Below are 14491 nucleotides of genomic sequence, written 5' to 3'. Positions count from 1 at the left end.
CATAATTTTTATCTTTACCTTTTTCTTCTTCTTCCTCTTCTTAAAGAATACCTTTCAGCATTTCATATAATACTGGTTTGGTGGTGATGAACTCCTTTAGCTTTTTCTTATCTGTGAAGCTCTTTATCTGCCCTTCAATTCTGAATGATAGCTTTGCTGGGTAGAGTAATCTTGGTTGTAGGTTCTTGCTATTCATCACTTTGAATATTTCTTGCCACTCCCGTCTGGCCTGCATAGTTTCTGTTGAGAAATCAGCTGACAATCATATGGGTGCTCCCTTGTAGGTAATTAACTGTTTTTCTCTTGCTGCTTTTAATATTCTCTCTTTGTCTTTTGCTCTTGGTATTTTAATTATGATGTGTCTTGGTGTGGTCCTCTTTGGATTCCTTTTGTTTGGGGTTCTCTGCTCTTCCTGGACTTTTAAGTCTATTTCTTTCACCAGGTGGGGGAAGTTTTCGGTCATTATTTCTTCAAATAGGTTTTCAGTATCTTGCTCTCTCTCTTCTTCTGGTACCGCCATAATTCAGACGTTGGTATGCTTGAAGTTGTCCCAGAGGCTCCTTACACTATCTTCATATTTTTGGATTCTTTTTGTTTTGTGCTTTTCCGGTTGAGTGTTTTTTGCTTCTTTGTATTTCAAATCTTTAACTTGATTCTTGCTGTCCTCTAGTCTGCTGTTAGGTCTCTGTATAATATTTTTTATTTCAGTCAGTATATGTTTAATTTATAGTTGGTACTTTTTCATATCCTCAAGGGTCTCACTAAATTTATCAGCCTTTTCTAGGAAATTCTTGAAAAACCTTATAACTGTGGTTTTGAACTCTATATTCAGTCTTTTGCTTTCCTCCATTTCTTTCATTTGTGATCTGTTTCTTTGTCTCCGCATTTTGGCTGCTTCCCTGAGTTGATAGAGTGGCTTTGTGTGCTAGGTGTCCTATAGGGCCCAGTGGCTCAGCCTCCCCAGTTACCTGAGGTGGACACTCTTGGTGCACCCCTTTGTGGGCTGTGTGCACAGTCTTGTTGTAGTTAAGCCTTGATTGTTGTTGGTATCACTGGAAGTAATTGACCTCCAGGCCAACTGGCTGTGAGGATCAGCTGTGTCTATGATGGGAGAACTTCTGTGCTGGAGACACCTTTATGGGGCAAGACTTGCAAGAGCCTCTGTGCTCAGCTTGGATGGTGCAGAGTCTCAGGGCGGAGCAGACAGCATTGGTTTCCCATCAGCCCTGCCCTAATAGGCCCCTGTGTCTCAGTGTCCCATGGTAATCGCTGCAAGCACCTCTGAGAGAAAGCTGCCCTCAAGTTACGCCTGCTGCCAGACAGTTCAGTTTCTCCCCGAATGAGTCTGGGTCCCCAGAGTCTCACCCGGAACTAGAGTTCCGTGCAGGGAGTTTGTGCAGTCGGGAGCTTATGTCTCCCTCCCACTTGAGAAAGCCAGTCGCATACTCAGTTGCCTACCCTCTCCACGCACGTGCCTCGGTACCTCTGCCTTCCGCAGTTCCTCTGAGTCTCAGTGTGCTTTTCTCTTTTCCTGACAGTCCAGTTTCACCCCGTATGAGTCTGGGTCCCCAAAGTCTCACCCAGAACTGGAGTTCAGCACAGTCGGGAGCTTTTGTCACCCTCCCGCTTGAGAAAGCCAGCTGCGTACTCAGTTACCAGTCCTCTCCGCGAGCGTTTCTCAGTTCCTCTGCCTCCTACAGCTCCTCTGAGTCTCAGTGTGCTTTTCTCTTTCCTTCTAGTTGTAGAATTTCTACTCAGCCAGCTTTCCTGTGGTTCTGGATGATGTCCGTTTTGTCTTTTAGTTATAGTTTTGAAATTGTTGTGCGAGGCAGCAGTTTAGGTGTTTACCTATGCCGCCATCTTGGTTTCTCTCCCAGTTCAGAGCATCTTAATCTACATGTTATTGCCTCCTCCTGGCCAAACACCTGAACATCCAGAGGTAATTCCCCAATCTGACAATGGATTCTGTACGAAACCCTACCCTTTGATGTGTATATCTACCTTGCCTTAGAACAATTTGTGTTAATAAAAATCAAGGGGTCCTGAGACAAGGAGAACTTAGTTCCTTTTAGCCAAGTCTTCTCTGACTCCCTAAATGCCTTCCAAAATTATGTTTCATCTCTAGACGCTTATTTAATTTATGCACAGACCCTTCTCCAGATTGCTGAACCCTTCTTAATGCCAGATCAAGACCACCAGTGTTATTTCCCAAAACAATCTACAGATTCAATGCCTTCCCTAATGAAATTCCAAGGAGTGTTTTTATAGACATGGAAAATCTGATCCTAAATTTAATATGGAATTACAAGAGTCCCAGAATAGCCAAAACAATCTAAGAGAAAATAAATTTTGAGAATTCTCACTTTCTGTTTTAAAAATTTACTACAAATCAACAGTATCAAAACAGTGTGTCATACTGGCATAAGAACACATATTGATAAGTGGAATAGGATTATGAGTCCAGAAATAAAACCAATACATCTGTGATCAATTAAGTTTTAACAGGGTGCCATGGCCATTGAATGGGGGGAAAAAACAGTCTTCAACTAATGGTTCTGGACACATGCAAAAAAATAAAGTTGGATCCTTTATACCACATATTAAAATTAACTCAAAATGGGTCAAAGACCTAAATTTAAAAGTTGAAACTATAAAATTCCTAGAAGAAACATAGGGTGCATTAAATCTGCATGACCTTGGATTTGGCAATGGTTTCTTAAATATGATGCCAAAAGGATAACCAACAAAAGGATAAACAGGTAATTTGAACTTCATCAAAATTAAAAACGTTTATGCATCAAAGATTATTTTCAAGAGAGTACAATGATAACCCACAGAATCGAATAAAATATTTTCAAATCATACATCTGAAAAGGGACTTGTATCCAGAATATATTAAGAATGCTTACAACTCAACAACAAAAAGAGAAACAACAATTTAAAAAGCAAAGAACTTAGATATTTTTCCAAAGAAGATATACAAATGGTCAGCAAACACATGAAAATATGCTCAATATCTTTAGTCAATTGGGAAATGTAAATCAAAATCACAATGAGGTATCACTTCACACTCACCTAGGATGGCTATAATTGAAAAGTCAGGTAATAAGTATTGACAAGTATGTGAGAATCCCTCCTTCACTGTAAATGGGAGTATAAAATAGTGCGGCCACTTTGTGACACATTCTGGCAGTCCCTCAAATGATTGAACATAGAATTACCACATGACCCAATAATCCCACTCCTAGATATACATCCAAGAGAAATGAAAACATATATGCACACAAGCACTTGTACACAAAAGTTCACAACAGCATTACTCACACTTGCAAAAATTTGGATACAACCCCAATGGAATATAATTTGGCCATAAAAAAAGAATGAAGTAGTGATACATGCTGCAACGTGGATGAACCTCAGAAACATTATGCTAAGTGAAAGAAAACCACATATTACATGATTTCATTTGTATTAAATGTCCAGAATAGGCAAATATATAGAGATGCAAAGTAGATTGGTAGTAGTTACTTAGGGTTGAGAAGTGAGAGGGGGTGGATAGAGGGAATGGAAGGTGATAGATAAAGACTTCATGAGTATAGGATTCCTTTTTGATGTGATGAAGTATTCTAAAATTGTCTGTGGTAACGGTATTGCAAATATTTATGAATATACTAAAACCATTAAATTTTCACACTTTAAATGGGTGAATTGTATAATGTATGAACTGTATCTAAATAAGCTGTTGCTTTTTTAAATTTTCTGATGATACCAAGTACTGGCAAGGATGTGGAAGACCATTACAGGGAGGAATACAAAATGGTTCAGATACTCTGGAAAACAGTTTGGCTATTTCTTATGAAGTTAAACATGTACCCAGTTAAACATGACCCATATATCCTATCTCTGTCTATTTACACTAGATAAATGAAAATTTTATGTTCACATAAAAACCTGCACACAAATGTTTATAGCAGTTCTATTCAAAGTCCCCCAAACTGGAAGCAATTCAATCCAATGGGTGAATGAATGAATAAACAAACTGGTACATCTATATAATGAAACTCTACTCATCAGTAGGGAAAAAAAGGAACTATACTTGCATCAACTTGGATAAACCTCAAAGCCATTATGTTGAGTGAAAGAAGACAGTCTTGAAAAGTTACATAATGTAACATTCCATTTACTTGGACATTCTCAAAAATACAAAACTAGTGATGAAGAACAGATCAGTGGTTGCCAGGGGTTAGGTGTAAGGGAGAATGAGCCTATAAAAGGGTAGCATGAGGGAGTTTGGGGGTGATGGAACAATTTTTTATTCTGATTATGGTAGTAGTTACATGAACCTATATACATGTTGAAATTCATATAATTGTATGCTAAAAAGAGTCAAATTCTGTGCCCAAAAAGTCAATATTACTGTATGTTAATTTAAAAATTGAAACAAAAAAGTTTATAGCAATACATAAAAGCAATATAAATTTTTTAAAATAAAGATAAAAAGACCCAGGAGAGAAAGGGAAGGGAAGAGAATTCACATAAGAGCTCCAAGGTCAGAAACTCTCCCGGGAAAGCAAGGGCAACTTGCAAGTAGAATGTGCAGGTCACACAGATTTACATGGTAGGAGATCTCTAAGGTGCCACCATGTGATAAGCTTTGTGATGGACAAAATTCCAGGGTAAATGGCTAGATGTCATTTAGTAAGATCATGTGACTGCTCTGGCCAACCAGAAGTTGGAAGGAAAGGTGGTGGCCATGGTTATATCTGCATTCTCGGTAGAGTTCCACTGTGGCTGATAGAAATATGGAAGGGGCTCCTGGACCCTGTCTTCATGGCTCTCTCTATGGTGCCTGTGGTGTATCAGGGAGAGAACAGGAAGGAAGGCTCCCTCTTGCTCCCTTCTGTGTGTAACATACAGAGTGCAAGGGACGTAGAAAGTGAACTAAAACAACAGAACCTCAATCATGGTGACCACAGACACTCCTCTCCCATAGAAATTCCTCCACCAAGGCCCTGTCTGCCCCCTTAACAAGTGGCCTGAGGACTCATGACGTGAGGAGTCTGAGTTTTGGAGTGGTTTGTTACTCATCAATAGCTAACTGATATATGGGAGATGACCAGACAGGGGAATTCCTGAAGTAAGAGCACACTGATTGTAGCCTTCTTACACCTTTGCTCTCTTAGAGGGAGGAGTCGCCAAGGGGTGCCAGCTCCTCATTTGGGCATTTATCATGCACATGTGTTTTCCAGGCAATATTTACTCATGAATGGGTATAAAATCAGTTTTCACCACCCTCCTTCCCCTGGAAGACATTGCCATAGGTTCAGCTTTACAGGGCAAACAGTCACTGAGATGGAATTTGCTTATTAGTAATCAACAGGCTTATTAGAGATCAATACTGTAAAAGAAAGGAAGAAGAAGTAACATTGGGGAGGAGAAATAAAACCACGAGGCAAGCCCAACCTGGCAGGGAGTTCTGGAACATTTACTGCCTTCAGAACTGTCCCATGTCTGGCTGAAACTGACAGGCCTGTATATTCCCACAATACTCTCTCATTACCACAATACTCTCTCATTAGATGTAGACTGTCCCTGGGTAGGTGTGACCCCAGATGACCCTGTAGCTGAGGCAGGTTCTGAGGCTGCCTACTGACCATATTCCCTACAATTGGGAAGCAAGTCCTTCCCTGAGGGGGACCTGGACACGTGTGCCTGTGTCTACATGAATATGATACGAGTTCAGTAGCCATGATGGGTCTTTGATCATATATTATACACAAGGGCCTAAAGACCATCGTTGCATCAAATCAGCTAATATGTGTGGGGTGTTCTTGGCACTGTAAAGGTCAGAGACCTTTTCCCTGTTCCCAAGCTGCCCGTAATCTAGAGGGGAAACCATAGCTAAACACCTTTGATACAGACAAAATAAAATTATTGCTAAATAGAAGTGCTGGCACAATGTTCTGGGAACAGAGACGACATTCTCAAAAAGGAATTTAAAATGCATAGCAGTGTAAATATTTTAGTGCTGAGCTCAGGATACAGGGGTTAAGCTGAGTTCAGAGAACTCAAGAAATCAGGGAGGCTTCACGGAGGAGGTGAGACTTAGTTGGGCCCTGAATGATGAGTGGAATGTGGATACTGGAAGCAAAGAGTGTTCCCTTGAGGTAAGCAGCATGCATGAAGCCTGGGTTACAGAGACTGCAGCCCACATCTCTTATCACTCCCCAGGACTCCCACAGCATCTGAGCCACATTCACCGAGAGGCAGGGACTAAGCAGGTCCAGTCTCCTGGAACCAGGACTAGTGTGGCACATCTTCACCCAGGAGAGCCACATTGTACATGACCAATAAGTGAGGAACAGTCAGCTGGGGGCCCCAAACTCTCTCAGACTGAGCGCCGAGCAGAGAAGACCAGTGTTACTTTGCTTTGATTGTGTCTCCTTCAGGAAACATGGCAGGGCTAGCCAAATGGTTTCTTCTCAATCTCAGCTGGGAGTGGGAATAACAGCTCTCCTTTCTGAAATGCCTGAATGCCTTTCTGGACTCCAACTCTGAGACTCAATTCTGTGCCCAAGGAGCTGCCTTCTCCCCATAATGACACCATTAGAATTGAGACTGACATCTGTTAGAACTGTGACTGAGATCACAGCCCCCCATGGAAGATGCCGTGAGAATTGAAAGCCTGTGGGATGATTCAGTCCTGTCCTCCCACCAGCCAGGGGTGCCAGTGATGAAAGGCCAGGGGTCTCCAGTGCAGAACCGGCAGAGAGGCTGCCCTCGGACAGCTGAGAGTCCGGAACTGGCAGGCACTGTGTTGTGAGCATTCTTATTGACACCACCAGGCCAACCAGGTCATACCCTCCAGGGGGCACCATTCTCATACTCCAGGAGAAATGAGGTACGTAGAAGACAATGTGACTGGTGCCCTGGACGTGTCAGCTGGGCAGCCCCACTGAAAACAGAGTTCTGAGTGAGGAACTATCAACGTCCCCATTTCTCCCAAAAGAAATCCAAGCAAATTGGAATGACCTGCACTGGTCATCTATATTGTGGCTACGCAAGGATTTGAAACCAGATTTCTTTGTCTGACTTCTTCAATTGGCCTGAACTTTCTAAATCTCTCCCCTAATCGTGAGGCATGGCAAGGTCCCCAGAAGGGCCTCAGAGCCCAGCAAGGGGTGATTCAGTCACCAGGGAGGAGCTGCACTGGAGGCAGCCTTAGCGTCAGCCGGGCTGGGGCACCTGCAGGCTGAAGTGTGTTCTCAAATGAAAACAGCACAGAAAAGCAGCCAACCCCCTCCTCTGTGAAGGAAAGTTAGATTTGGAAACATAATATTCTAACATTATAAACAGGGTTTAAAAAAAGCCCTACAATAAGAGGAATTAGCCAATATGACTTGCTCAAGAGCTAGTTAATCACCTGTATTATGCATTAGAACAGAGACAGGAAGGGCGCTTAGGGCTTTGTGTGATGGGAACAATGAGAAACAGCAGTGGGAACATACCCTCTCAGGATAATCCTGGCTCAGCGCCTTCTGCATTTAATCCTTTTCTCCTCCGGGACTGACTGTGTGCATTATCATTTTTATATTTGTATGGTGCATTAACACTCATAAAATGCTCCCACCTTTGAGACACTCTGCTCTCTATTTTTTAGGTAGAGTTTGCAGAAACTTTCAGAAGTGGGAATGCCAGGTGGGTGATGGGTTTCAAGAGACCTAAAGAGGAACAAAAGGTGGCAGGTGCGGACATTCAAGTCCAGAACTCAGGGGCACCAGTGTAACCTTGTTTCCATAACAACATAACTTAGTCACTGTTTTGTACCCCCATTCCTCCTGATGGGGGTGAGGAAGCCTAATCAACCTCAATGACAGAATTAACTATCATGTCAGATTTAAGCTGAAATTTTCCCTCTTCTATTCCATGAAGAGCTTATAAAACCAGAGCAGGTGGGGAGGTGGGCACATGCAGCATCAAGTTTCTCTACACTGTGATTCGCATCTGCCCTTCCTGATATCTACGGAGCCACACATCCCTGCCTGGTCTGGTTCTCAGCCACATTCCCAGCAGCCTGGCGTTGATGGTCCATGTCCGCCCCACACAGGACACCATCAAATCTGCATGCATCTCAAGGTCCAGGAAAAGTTCCAGGAGACTTGGAAGGACACCTCAGAACCTGCGTCTTCCTGATGGCTGCAGAGCCTCGGTGGTGCACCATAAGGAACCCCTACCTGGGCAGCCCAGGCAGGTCTCCCCGCCCTCAGATTCCTGACCTCTTCATGGGGCTTCACACATGTGTGAACTCAAAGCCTAAGTGGTGACTGCTATTGTTCTCTGCATTCCTGCCACCACAGCCCTTCCCGTGTGTGTGAGTGTGTGTGTGTGTGTGTGTGTGCATGCGCGTGCGCGCACAAGGAAGGATTGTGCACCCACACAGCCACAATCTTGATTTTCTATCCCAAAGTCCCAATCCGTCCTCAACTCAGTATTCTCTGTATTCAGGGATGTTCCTCAGCACACAAAGCCCTTTTCCAGGAACAAAACGCTGTTTATGAAGCATTTTGCCAACCACTGAGTTAAATTCTTTCCACATGACCATCCCTTCCATCCTCACAAGAAAATACGTGCTAACAGCATTTCCCTTCTACAGTTGAGGAAACAGAGTCCCAGAGCGATTACGCAAGCTTCCCCAGCCCCGCAGCCAGTAAGCAGCACAGGCGCTTTCAGGCCTCGTTAACAGCCACGCTGGCTCTGCTGCCTCACTGGGCCCCTCAGCCAGAGCCCTCTTGTGCTCAGCCGGGGTTGGGCTGGGCCAGTGGTCAGCAATCGGCAAACCCTTTAGTCAACAGAGCGGCAAACCGCGGCTCGCGAGCCGCATGTGGCTCACGAGCCGCAGTTTGCCAACCACTGGGCTGGGCTAACTGGGAGTGGCTGTGGTGGTGCCCTGTGTCCACTCAGACCCCTCCATCAGCCAAGGCACACGCTCTCCAGCCGAAAGCTCTCCTCTGCCTGCCTCTCCTCACCCAGGTTTACACCCTTCACCAATTTGGTCACAGTGGGAGAAGGAAGCCGAGTGTTAGTCTTTCATCCAGGAGAGCCCAAAGCCCCCATGAGATTGGCCGAGGCCTTTGTTGATAATGAGATGGAAACTCAAGTGCCCACTCTGCCCATCCCACTGCCTCTATGGGCTGTACCTGAGAGCTGTCTCCAGCTCAGAGCCAGTGTCCCAGGTTCCTACGGAGACAGCGATCATGCGTGCAGGTGGTCCTTCTTTGTGGCTTCCCAGAAAGCAGACCATCTGCCCGGGTGTCTGAGCAGACTGGTCCTCGAGGAGCCCACGGCAGGGGCTCCTTTCCTCCTGATCTGGGCGGGGGCTGTCAGCTGGCTGCTACTAGGAGCCTGATAAGGGGCAGCCTGGGCTTTTCCCTGTCCAGCCCGGGAGGTGGTGGGTGCCATGACTCTCAGGATGTGTTTTGCCTACTCCACTCCCCACACCGTGGATAGCAGTTAGTCACCTAACCTTAAATCTGAAATCTCCCTGCAGTTAGCAGGCTCATAGCCTGTAAGGGAAAAGCGGGGAATGTCAAGAGTCCTCCCCTGAAACACAGTGGGACCAGGACAATGAGCCCACAGGGCCCAGAGATTTATATGTGAGACCTGGGGCTGTCACAGAAAAGCTGTGTGAATTTGGACAATGGCTCACCCTCTCTGAGCCACCCTCTCACATAGAATGAGGGGTCGTGATGGTTACATGTGCTCTGGGAGGCTTCCTGCAAGGACAAGATATTCTCGGTCATTCTCTCCCCCCCCCACCTCCCTTCAATTAGGGCCTTAATTAGAAGGGAAAACAGACAAGTGATCTGTCCCAGGACTCAGGTCCAGACAGCCATAGATAAGCTGAGAAACATGACCCTGGGCAGTTCTGAGGAACTCCTAAGTAGTCTGTGCCACGTGACGGAAAATATTATTCAGCTGAGACTTTAAATAGCTGGTGTATCTGGGGCTGGAAGGTGGCCCTCGACCTCCAGAGCAGTCCCCCCAGGGTGGGCGCCTGAGAAGGGCACTGAATCACTGCACAGTCTCTCAGACACTGGCATCCCAGGGTCCCAGGAGCCCCCTCAGGAGAAACCCGTTTACTCAGGGCTTCCCAACAAACCACAGCTGTGTCCCATCTCCCACACACCCTCGCAGGGCTCAGGGTGCAAACAAGCTTTATGCTGCCTCAGTATTCTTAGAAAGCTGTTCAAACTCAAGGTGCATCAGAATCACCTTGGGTGCAGTTAGACCAGATTGCCGGGTTTCACCCCAGATTCCTGCCTCAGTGGGTCTGAGTGGAGCCTGGATTTCTGTTAGAGTCCCAGTGCCCAAGCTGTACCCAGATGAATTGAACCAGGCCTTAATGTATGGGCATCAGTACTATTTAAAGCTCCTTGGATGATTCTAATGTGCAGGCTAAGTTGATCCTATGGATCTAAGGAGTCATTGCCTTGGAGAAAACAGGGCATAGTGCCAGGTGGTGTAACTTTATGACTGGGCAGGAAGCCGAGATAATGGGCACCAATGACATCTTCAGAAGCCACTGGAATCCCAGCTAGAAGTAGCCCCTCTGAGTTTCAGAAGTTTCCTGGGCAAAGCTAGAGCGAACCACCTTTGTGCTCCTTATTCCTTAAAATGAGGCCCAGGACCAGCAGCAGCCCTGGGAGCTTTGAGAAATGCAGCATCTCAGGCCCTACCCCAGAGCACCTCATTGGAATCTGTGCTTGAACAACATCCCCAGGCGATCCATGTGCACTTTAAAGTTTGAGGTAGGTGAGATCTGGCAGGACCTAAGCAGGGGCCGGGAATAAAAACCTACTCAAACTTAAGGTTGTCCCAGGGGCCATATACTCAGCTCCCCAAATCCGGACAACCATGGAAAGTTGGGTGCTCCTGTTTTATATATAAATCATCTGTCTGTGGAGCTCTGGGTATCTTCAGAACTGCTAAGGAAATTCACAATTTGCCCTCTCCCCAACAAATGACCTAGTCAGTGGTCGGCAAACTCATTAGTCAACAGAGCCAAATATCAACAGTACAATTGAAATTTCTTTTGAGAGTCAAATTTTTTAAACTTAAACTTCTTCTAATGCCACTTTTTCAAAATAGACTCGTCCAGGCCGTGGTATTTTGTGGAAGAGCCACACTCAAGGGGCCAAAGAGCTGCATGTGGCTCGCGAGCCGCAGTTTGCTGACCACGGACCAAGCTGAATCCTCTAACCCAGTGGTTCTCAACCTTTCTAATGCCTCGACCCTTTAATACAGTTCCTCATGTTGTGGTGACCCCCAACCATAAAATTATTTTCGTTGCTACTTCATAACTGTAATTTTGCTACTGTTATGAATCGTAATTTAAATATCTGTGTTTTCCGATGGTCTTAGGCAACCCTGCTAGCGAATCTCAACCTGTGGGTCACGAACCTTAGGCTGTAGAGCCTAAGACCATCGGAAAACACAGATATTTACATTACAATTCATAACAGTAGCAAAATTACAGTTATGAAGTAGCAACGAAAATAATTTTATGGTTGGGGGTCACCACAACATGAGGAACTGTATTAAAGGGTCGCGGCATTAGAAAGGTTGAGAACCACTGCAATCTAACCTGAGACCATTCTGTTCACTGTGCCCGGATAGAGTTATAACCTGGCCTAATCAGAGCCTATCACAGTGATCTTGAACGAGGCCTACACATTAAAATCATCCAGACAGCTTTAAAATCTCTCCCATGCCTGGGCCACACCCAGACCAATTTACATCAGAAGCTCTTGGATGGGGCCCAGGTGTGTCAGGACTTCAAAACTCACCCAGGTGATTCCTGTCAGAACCAGGAAGTGCCCACAGTAATCTTCACTATTGTCTCTCCTGACCTCCCTCCCACAGCCTTCCACGGTTCCCTGCCTGACCCTTCTTTTCCTCTGCCATTAAGTTGGACACTGGAGAGGGGAAACAATGGCGGCGGAATAGACAGATGTGTTCTGAGCCTTGTCCCGGAGCAGAAAGAAAGAACAGCTGAGGGTCGCACAAGGAGTGTTTGTTGGCAAGTTAAGTGACAGCTAAACTCCAGGATAAGGTGGGGGACTGCTAGATGGGGTTCCCCTGATGGGGCAGCCCCCACTGCGGCTGGGTCTCCTCCCAGAGCTATGGGCTCGGACGCGAAGACTGCGCCATCTTGAAAGTGAAAGTGGAGCTTATCGGAAGCCTGAAAATCCACAACTGCGGCACCCACCCAACAGCTGCAAACCCCAGAACACCGGTCCCCAATTGGCACAAACACGCGAATTCAGAGGAGCTCTACACTCCACCACGGAAAGGTCAGATTTCGCCTGGGATAAGGAGAGAGAGAACTACATAACCAGACATCCGGAGAAGAGAGACCATGGGGAGACAAAGAAACAGTCCGCATATGAAAGAAAAGCAGGCATCACCAGAAAAGGAAGTAAACAAAATGGAGGCAAGCAACCTGCCAGAGAAGGAATTCAGAGAAATGGTCATAAGGTGGCTGAAAAGAATGGAAGACAAATTTGACAATATGAGTAAGTTGGACACTGGATGCTCCTATGGGAAGAAACTGTGGGCTTCATGCCAGAGAGAGAATGTTATTCTGCACACAAAGCAAATTTGGTTATCTTTGCTGAGCTTGCAAAACTATGAGAGAGCTACAACCCTCAGATTGTTTTAGTCTTGTCTAATTTTTTAGCAAAACACCCATAAATTCAAGCAGCTGCTGTCGGAGTGTGGCTGTGACACCAAGAGAGGCCAACAAGCCTGCAACATCCAGGGGACCAAGGTCAGAACAACTGTCCCTTGCACCATCCCATATCTCAGTGGTGACATACATGCAAGAATCCTGGTCATCAGTGCAAGAACTCTCCTTTACATTTTATTTTCTCTTCTTCTAGAAGTCACTAAGAACAAAGATTTTATTAATTTGCCGTTAGGAAAATTGTTTGGGAGTGATCCTTCTTGGGGTAAGCTCATGTCATCTATGTCCACAAGAATAAAATCAATGTATTGACCCTAAGAAATAAATGATAGTACTTTGAAGAAGGAGAACAACAACAACAACAACAACAAAAGATTTGAAGGAAATTATTCAGTTGCAATGCATATTCTATAGCAAATGACCTTGGATCTTTCCAACAATTTTGTGCAGTGAGTGAGGCATGTATTATGATTCCCATCTGTTGTGAACTGAATGTTAGCCCCAACAATAGGTACAACTCCTAATCCTTGGAACCTGCGGATATGACCTCATATGGCAAACAGTGTGATTCAGTTAAGGGTCTTGAGAGCAGTCACTTATTCTGCACGATCCTGTCGGGTCCTAAATGCCATCACCTGCATCTTTATGAGAAAGAGGCAGAGGAAGTTTTGACAGACACACACAGAGGATAAGGCAATGTGAAGGCAGGGGCAGGTGCAGCCTCAAGCCAAGGACACCAGCAGCCACCAGAAGCTGGATGAGGCGAGGAACATTTGGAGGTCCTTTCAGGGAGTGCAGCCCCACCAGTAGCCCTGTGAAGCTGGTGTTAGACTTCTGGACTCCAGAACTGTGAGAGAATAAACTTATTTGGTATAAAGCCACAAAGTTTGTAGTAATTTATTAACAGCAGCCACAGAAAACAAATACGGCCTCTTGTCTCCAAATTCATCATTTGTTCCACCAAAGTCATCACATGCCAACCAAGGGAAAGATCACTGGGATCCAGGAGGGAATAAGCCACACTCGGTCCCTCTTCCTTTATCCCAGGGAGGCAGACAGCAGTGAGCATGCTCACCAGTGTGGAAGTAAAGGCAGAGAGTGACAAGTGCCATGAAGAAACTAAAGTAGGGAATGTAAGAGTGAAGGTCCAGGGCCAGGACAGTGGAGGGGCAGATGGAGGAAGGTAGGTGACATTTTATGTGGTCATGCAAGCCCTCTCTGGGGAGATGACATGTGAGCTCAGACCCAAATGGGCCAAAGGATCCATGGAAGATGAGCACAGAACAATCTGGGACCAGGGACAGCCACGTGGAGCCCACAGGCAGGCAGGAGCTTGGCATGTTGGAGAAACAGCAGCCAGCATATATATGAGCAAGGACAGAGTGGGGAGGTAAGAACATGAGAGAGCTGGGGACTGAGATAGAAGTCGCCTTTTACTCAAAGTTACAGTGTCAAATAAGGGGGTGACTTGATCTTCCACATCAGAAACACCCTGCAATGCTTAATGTTCCTGCATTCATTGCCCACAGATACACTGCTTGTGTATCTGTGGGCAATGAATGTCACAACTCCACATCCTCTCAGCCCAGCCCTCAGGGCATTGCTCCTCCACAACCAGGTCAGGTAGTTCTGGAGGTGGCGCAGGCACAGGGCTAAGGGAGGAACCCTAACAAGACCCCCTGAGGGGAGTGACAGCCATTGTGCCACATTTCTCTCCAGCTCCCAGCTCTACACCCCTCAGCTGTG

Source organism: Plecotus auritus, assembly GCF_963455305.1.
Source record: "Plecotus auritus genome assembly, chromosome: 8".
Taxonomy (NCBI): Eukaryota; Metazoa; Chordata; class Mammalia; order Chiroptera; family Vespertilionidae; genus Plecotus; species Plecotus auritus.
The sequence above is the reverse complement of the archived record's forward strand: the minus strand, read 5'-3'. Positions refer to the sequence as shown.